This window comes from Rhinopithecus bieti, unplaced genomic scaffold (assembly GCF_001698545.2).
Source record: "Rhinopithecus bieti isolate Rb0 unplaced genomic scaffold, ASM169854v2 scaffold_34391, whole genome shotgun sequence".
NCBI lineage: Eukaryota > Metazoa > Chordata > Mammalia > Primates > Cercopithecidae > Rhinopithecus > Rhinopithecus bieti.
In genome coordinates this window covers 326,646-334,604 of record NW_016814542.1, presented here as the reverse complement: position 1 = coordinate 334,604, position 7,959 = coordinate 326,646, and the positions used below count along the sequence as shown (strand labels likewise).

The 7,959-nt window shown below is 37.1% G+C and overlaps 1 long non-coding RNA gene across 1 annotated transcript; it reads left to right on the top strand.

Moving 5' to 3' along the window:
• Positions 1-1,591: 1,591 nt before the first annotated feature.
• On the top strand, positions 1,592-5,416 carry LOC108514822 (uncharacterized). Its single transcript, XR_001881360.1, has 2 exons — positions 1,592-1,772; positions 2,068-5,416. It is a non-coding gene; the product is annotated as an uncharacterized LOC108514822 (long non-coding RNA).
• Positions 5,417-7,959: the final 2,543 nt, after the last annotated feature.

The window sequence follows — 7,959 nt, the reverse complement described above, 5'->3', positions numbered from 1 at the left end:
TGAGACATCAAATGTACTTAACTACCATTTTCTTAAACTGCTTATCCTCTGTTGCTTGCCATTTATAATCTGCCAAATCTTCTAGTCCTTTGTTGCATGTATAATTTAGAACCATCTGTTCTATGTGCTTTTAACTATTTAAACATTTTTCACCTACCTACAATTCACATAAATGGCAGACATTCAACTTTCTATCTAGCATATTACATGAAGCAAATTCCTGGATAAATAACACCAAAGAAGACTGCTACAGAAATAAAAACATACCATATAGAACATAAATTTTTGTGTGTTAGACAAATCTTTTCGTTGTATTCAGAATTGTTTCTATTAGCTTTTTTTAAGTTAATTGTAGTCACTGTTTTTCCCTCAACCCAGAAGACAAAGAGAATGCAAATTAAATACAGACAGTTTCATGTCCTTGTTAGAAGAGATGTAAATATGCTAACTGAAAATGACTACAGGAGACAGAATTCCACTTTCCCATTCAATTTACAGTGCCTCTTATTTATATACTAGTCAGTGTATCATTAAGTTTGGTCATGTGACCAAACCAACTTTTGTGAGGCGAAAAACTATGTTAGACAAGCAAATTAAAACAGTGCTAGTTTTTATTGTTTATCTGTTCATAATGGCTGACAAAGAGTTTATAGCTAGCGATTATATCTTTTAAAATCAATTCTGCCTCTTACTCAACAATTATTTGACTTAATATCTGCTACTAAATTTTAAAGTATCCATTATCTTAAGGTATTTTCCATAGTCATTTCTCTTCAAAATGTAAATAATAGAAAAAGAAAACCTCAGAACATTTTATTATAAACGGGGAGCCAGATAATCTAAAATAACCATACATAAATATTAACCAAGCTAATTTTCAAAAAATCCATAGGGGAGAGTAGAGCAAATAAGAAAGGGATATACTGACTACAGGTAACAGCTGAAACCTTTAAATTGAAAAAAATACACAAAAACTAGGTAAATAACAAATGACGCACAAAAGTTTACCATTTTTTGCACAAAATCTTCCACCTGTTACCAAAACATACAATACGCAGACTTCGTATACTTATTTTGAGAGCAAAACACAAAAATAAGCCACACAACTTATCAGTAACCTGTAAGTTACACAATCCTATACAACAGGAGAAAAATTAAGCAAAAAATTTACTCTTGGGAAAATTTCTCCATAAAGTTTACATGACGTCACTGGGCCCCCGGAACATTCCCTAAACTTTGAGCCTTATCCAGACACACTTCCTAATGCTTCTTTCCTTTCCTCAAAAATAAAAAAGAGACTTGGGAATAAAATTGCCCAAGATGGCGAAACGCTTGTTGTTTAGAGGGCAGGGGAAAAAATGGAGGATATTGTAATATACACAAAGGGATAAATTTCAACAACTCGGCCAAGGACTGCAGCTGCTTCCCTCTTTATAAGGAAGCAACAGACAAAAGATAAATACAGAGGGAGAAAGAAAAGAAGAGAAAATCTCCCAAACAACAGATCCAGCTCTGACTCTTCAAACACTTCCTTCCCCTTCCCAAATCCCAATTCTGGGGTTCGTGAAACTACTTAAAGGGGAGGGAGCCGCGAAAGAGAACGGGGGCGGGGGGAGGGGTAACGAGAAGATTAAAAGAGGGAAGCAGAGGAGTTGGGAGCTGGCGGTCGTTCCCGGGGAAGAACTGCTAAAAGATGAGACCAAGGCACAGACCTTACTGTATGAGAAGCAATGCTCCTCAAACCTTCTGCGTCCTGACATAGACCTTCCCAGGTATCCAGATCTTTTCCCAATCCCACCTGCCCCACCCCCACCCCCGCTCATCTTCAGTAAACTCAGAGCCTCCAGCTACACACGGGAGAGCTAGAGGCCCGAGCCGGGGAGTGGGGGTGGCAGACGCAGCTAATCAGTCCGAGAGGGAAGAGGGGGCGGAGGCAAAAAAAAAGGGCAGCAGGAGGCGGACGGGGTAGGGGGTGATCCAGAAACTACCCCGGCAGGGAGTGGGGGAGCAGCGGATATTCCGGGGTAGGAACGGCCATCGCAACGCTGACAGAGGTTGTTTTTTAAGAAGCAAAACTGGTGGCCGCGACCTGAGCGCTGGAAGCCGAAGGGGAAGAGGAAGGAGACGCGAGCCAAGGCGGCCGGCACAAAGGCGGCGGACTCGCGGCGGCAGCGCCTGCCCGGCCGGGAGCACAGCCCGCGGCCCTACTCCAGCGAAGTCCTGCACCGGCTTCTAGGAATAAAGTTTACGTTCTCCGGAGGCCGCACCCCCCACCTCCCACCCAGGACGGCACATCTCCGCGGCCTCCTCCCCCAAACTCCACTCGGGACCCAGAGAACCACCCCAGCCTTCCGGCCACCACAACAAAGAGCCGCACCGACCGGCGAGGGTAAACAGCGGCGGAGGGCGAGAGGGCGGCGGGGCGAGCGCCTCCACGCAGCAACTCCGGAGTCCCCCGCTTGCCCGAGCGCAGTTTCTCCGCTGCTGTTTCCACCAGCTTTGTAACACTGGGAATTTACATCCTCACCCGCACCCCTCACGCCCGAGGATTTTAAACTCACCTCTACTTTCGAACTGAGAGTTGCGGTAGATGGGATTTTTGCCTTTTCCCCAGATGGTTGAAGGTTAAGATTTTTGGAAACCCCACCACCTCCTTATTTCTATTATTATTTCTGCAAGAAAAGTATAAAGAGAGTTGTAGTGGAGGTGAGATTTGTGATCGGGAAAGCCCTCGACTCCCTCCTTCTCCGTCTTCCGCCTCTCTCTCTCTGATTAGTTCCTATCCAGCAGCAGATTGAAGCAGGAGATGATTCTTCTCAAGGTTTGTTCAGCAGCTTCACTTCTAGGCGAAGGCTTCATGAACCAAGTGACGTCAACCAACAAGGCTTCTCTCTCTCTCCTCTCTCTAACAATGAAAGTTGCTGTTAACAAGGGAAAAAAAGAGAGAGAATTGTTTATACCATTTCAGTTCCAATAATAAATGACCTATCAGCTCCTAAAGGAGCCAAGGGAGGGGGTTGCTGCTTCTTTCCAAGAATACCGTAGCTTTGAGTTTGCACCGTTCCTTGTCCCAGGAAAAAGTTAAGAAACTTAAAATGTTTTGTTTTGCTTTTAAAGAAGACAGGATAGAAAATGGGATTTAAAACTTAGTTTTTTAAAAACAAAAGCTACAGAGTAGGGAGCATAGGTCAACTACCATCTCCACCTAAACTTTTTTTTGTTCTTAAACTCAGAATTCTACAAACCAAATAAATTAATATGCCGAGATTTCGCGGATGTTAAAACTCAAAAAGCAGGATGCAAGATGGTCCCGGGGTAAAATTCTACTGCCTTTCCACGAACAAGTTAAACTGGCTGTAATGTTTACGCACTAAGTTAAAATAAAATTTAAATAAAAGACGTTAAAATAGTCAATTGTTTTAAAGTTACATGCACACACTGTAAAAGGTAATCTCGATAGGTTTTTTCCCAGTTTCTGAGAGGTTAGAAAAAAGCATAGCAAATTGTAGGCACTAAACACTTTTTAAAAATCAAGTTATGAGTAAGACTGGTAGCCCTTTGCTCCTTTAAACTACACACGCAGTCATATGCTATGTGTCTACCCCCAGAATCTCTTCCAACTCTGTTTTTACCCTTCCACTCCTCCAACCCCAATTCCCAAATCCTGCAACCAATCAAGTTAAACTAAAGATACAATAATCTTTAGTTATTGGGAGTAATGGGTGCCCATTCCCTCCCGCACCCCATCCTATAGATTCCTAAAAAAAACAATTTTTTTGAAAGCCTTAATCTTGATAACACTTCATTAGCCAAGAAGACACGTATTTTTTTTAGAAGTTCGCTGAGGTACCGTTTTTTCCCTCCAGAACACAAGAAACTCTCAAAGTTCATATAACTAAAAATTGCCTAATTTAATTTTCAGGATGAAGAGTAAGTAAATATTAAGCTATCGGAGAATAATTTGATCATCTATGTATATTTTATACATTTGTGGATAAATGTATCTTAAAAGATGCTATTGTTTTATGTTTCCTCTTCAGCCACTGGCTGTGATTTTAATTGTGCTGGAGGATCTTCATTAGTATTAACACATGGGGAGATTTCACAAAGCTGCTTCATTAGGAAAAAAAAAAGCTTGGCAGACTAGGTCTTTTTGCATGCACTGAGAATGTCAGCCTTACCTCGGTCATTTGTAACATAATAAGTGCAAGTACAATGATTGCAATGCAGGAGCTCTGGGGGAAGGGCAGAAATACTGCCTGTCTAATAGGGATATCTGAAAAGAGGGCTGCTCATTACATAGTAAAATGTATGCTAAAAATTAGTGAAGATGATGTCTCAGGAGACTGATGCTAAATAAATTAATGTGCTGATATGTTTTAATTATTATTTTGTAGTAGTTTATTTCATTCTCAGGATTCACATTGAGCAGCAAAGCTGTGCTAGCACTTATTGATTTTTTTTCCCTGCCACATTCCCGGAATACAGATTTTAATCATTTCACTACACCACACTCAGTAATTTCATTAAAAAGTGGAATCTTCCATCCCCAGAAAAGCATTTAATTTCAATGACATACAATTTCTCTTTTAGCAGCAAACTGTCTCTACAGTAAAAACTGGCCTAAGGTTCAAATGCATAATTTAATCCTGAGTTTTCCATGCTCTGCATTCCTTTCAAGCTATAATTTGAGTAACTACCTAATAACTGTAATAAGGACAATAATTTCCTTAAAATATATTATTAACTCATATTTAATTAACTCGGAGGCCAAGCTCTGTACATGTGTGACTGGGTCAACAGTTCTATAATCTCAAAATTTACTAATAATTTTCCAGAAGAAAAATATGGATTAAAATATAAGTATGAATGCACTTAGTATCTAAGACTTCTATCCCAAGTCACATACAGATAAGTTAATGCATTGTTCTATAATGGTGGTCATTAAATAAATAATATTTTTAAGTATGTGGAACTAAAAAATGGAATTCAGTGATATTTCTATGTGTAAAGTATTGAATATTAATATTTTAACGATCTATTACTGATACTTTACCTAATCATTAGCATTACTGTTGAAAATATTTAATTTTGAAAAGATAAGGAAAAAGTGCTAGATTCAAGTTATCTTGATTTTCATAAAGAATTCTCCCAAAATATACTTCGCTTGAAATAAAGTTAAGTGGCACACTGTAACTTGAATAATTAAGAATACATCCTTTACTTAAATACTTCCAACAATATACTGCAAAGCATGGTTCAATTTTTGGTGCCAATAATATTTTGAAATATTGGCACTGTAGATGCCACACTGGTTTCCCAAACAGTGGTTTCATAAGGATATGTAATTTATATTGCCTGGATTTTAGAAAAGAAACCTGTGAAAAAAAAATTTTAAGTAATAAAATTCATTAATTTAAATTGTGGAAATATGTCTAATCAACAGAAAAAACAGAATATATGTAATGAAAGTGATTACTATATAAAAACTCAAATCATTCCCATGAGTAATTTTAGAATCATAATTCAAAAATTTTTATAAGAATATGTATAGGCAGTTTCAAGCTGGAGCCACATACAATGCAAAGTTGTCTTTTACTTGATTGTACAAGGAAGTAACTTATAACAAAATAATCTTACCATCAAAAGGTTGGGAAAAAAGGAGAAAAGGGGTGACAGTGAAAACCTTGATTTTAATGTCTTTTAAAACATTTTAAAACATATTTTTTATTATGAAGGGCTCGTTATATACTTTAGGAAATATCTGTGACATTCTCAATGGTGAAGTTATGTGGAAATCAATAATTAACAAAATAGTTGGTAAACGACTGACAGATATCTCAAATTCATAAATGTATTTCTCTATTTAAGTAAAACTCAATAAAACTTTAATTTTATATTAAAATATATGTTTAAAATTACTTAATGTTATTTGGTAATTCAGATATACTATTCAATTTAATCTGTACATTTAAACTGATTCTTCTTAAAAAAGAAATGATGTCCTAGAAATTTTAAACTGAATTACTCCAAGTATTTGATACCTTCTTACTAAGAAATTGTGCTTAAATTATTTTAAAAATATGATTCCTTCCCTTTTTTCATGTTATCATACTTGATCTTTTCAGAGATTATAACATAATCATACAGTTGAGGGGGAAAACTTCAGATAAAATAATTGCTATAGTTATAAAATAACTTAACTCCCAACAACACTTAGTCTTCTACCCAAGATCATCATCTATATTAGTACTGCATCATGTACATAATTGTGAAAGAATTTAATGATCAAGCAGATCTTTTCCAATTTTAGTGAATAATTAACTCTGAAATTCTATATCTATTTACCCATCCCACAGACTAATTATGCCACCAATATGGACTAAATTGTTGCACTTTCTTCTATAAAGCAGCATCTGTTTTTAGGACAAAGACAGAACTTCTTAAATAGGTAGATACAGAGATGGAGTTGGATGGCTATCTAATTTACTACTGTGGGTATTGTAGATGGTTTCTCAAAGAGTAAGGAATTGCCATGTACAGAGAATGAAGTCTAGGAAGGCTGACTACAAAGAAAAACAAACGAGAGATCTCAACAGTATAACAAGCTGGCTACTGTTATATCTTGTTTCTGTTTCAGTCACTACAGACTAATGAAGCTTTATTTGTTTTCATTCATTGAACAAACATTTGCTTGCTATATGCTACGTGTTATGCTAGAGACTGGAAAAACATGAAAAGCTCACATTTTGGTTGATGTGGAAAGTGTGAAATTCCTGGGAGATTAGAGACTCATATAAATCACATTGTAAAGATACAAATAATAAAGTTTTGTGAGAATAAAGAGGATGAGGCAACTAATTCTCACTGGGAGACTAGAAAAGGCTTTATCAAAGAGATGCCATTTGAATTGCATCTTAAATACTGAGAGCTTACCAGGCAAAGAAGTTCGGGGTGGGAGGTGGTCTTCTAAGTGAAAGAAACAATAAGCGTAAATATGCAGAGATACTAGATCTAGTGTCTATCCACTAGTGAGAAATTCTGTATGCGGGAATATTTAGTATGGGGAAGGACAGAGATAAAGGGATGATAGGGATGTCATGACCAAGATGAGGGCTGGGATCTGAGAGTAAAAGGCCTAAGTACCATGGTAAGGTGGTTGAATCTATCCTAAGAGCCAACAAAGGCTAGCAAAGGAGTGGTATGATCAACCTTGTTTTGAGGGAACAATAACTGTATAGGCAGTGCAAATGATAGACTGCAGCATGAAGGGATTGCTTAACAGTCCATAAGAATGATGGTAAGAGACAGTGGCGTTGGAGATTTACAGCCAGATATTTCTGAGGTAACATTTCAGTTTGGTGACTAACTGAAAATAGAATTAAGGAAGAGGAAGGAGTGAAAGAGAACTAGAGAAATTTCTGGCTTATAGTAGATGGTGGAGTCATTAACTATGGGCCAGAATATGTAAGGGAAAACAAATCATAAAGTAATCTGGAATTAAAACCTGGCTATGATGCTTTATATGCCTTTTTTAAAAATGGGATTATCAGAATCAACTGTAGAGATTGTTTTAAATATCTAGAATTGTCCCCAGTGTCCAGAATTCACTATGTGAATTTAAATGTCCCCAACGTCCAGAATTCACTATGTCTGGGTGGGGGTCAAGTATTTCTTTTCCTCTTTAACTCTAAAAGTGCTTCTGATAAACATCCCTGATTAAGAACACGGCTGTAAGCATAAATTTGTTATAAAATTCAGTTGGAAAACAAACAAGAAAAACACAGGAAATCTTGAAAAAGAGAGCTTTGCCAGGGGTGGAGGGGACAATCATAACAGATACTAAAGCATTATAAAACCTTTAAAACTTAATAATTAACACTGGCACATGAATAAAAAACCAATAAAACATAACAGAAAAATGAGAAATTGACCCAAGTACATATGGCAATTTAGTAT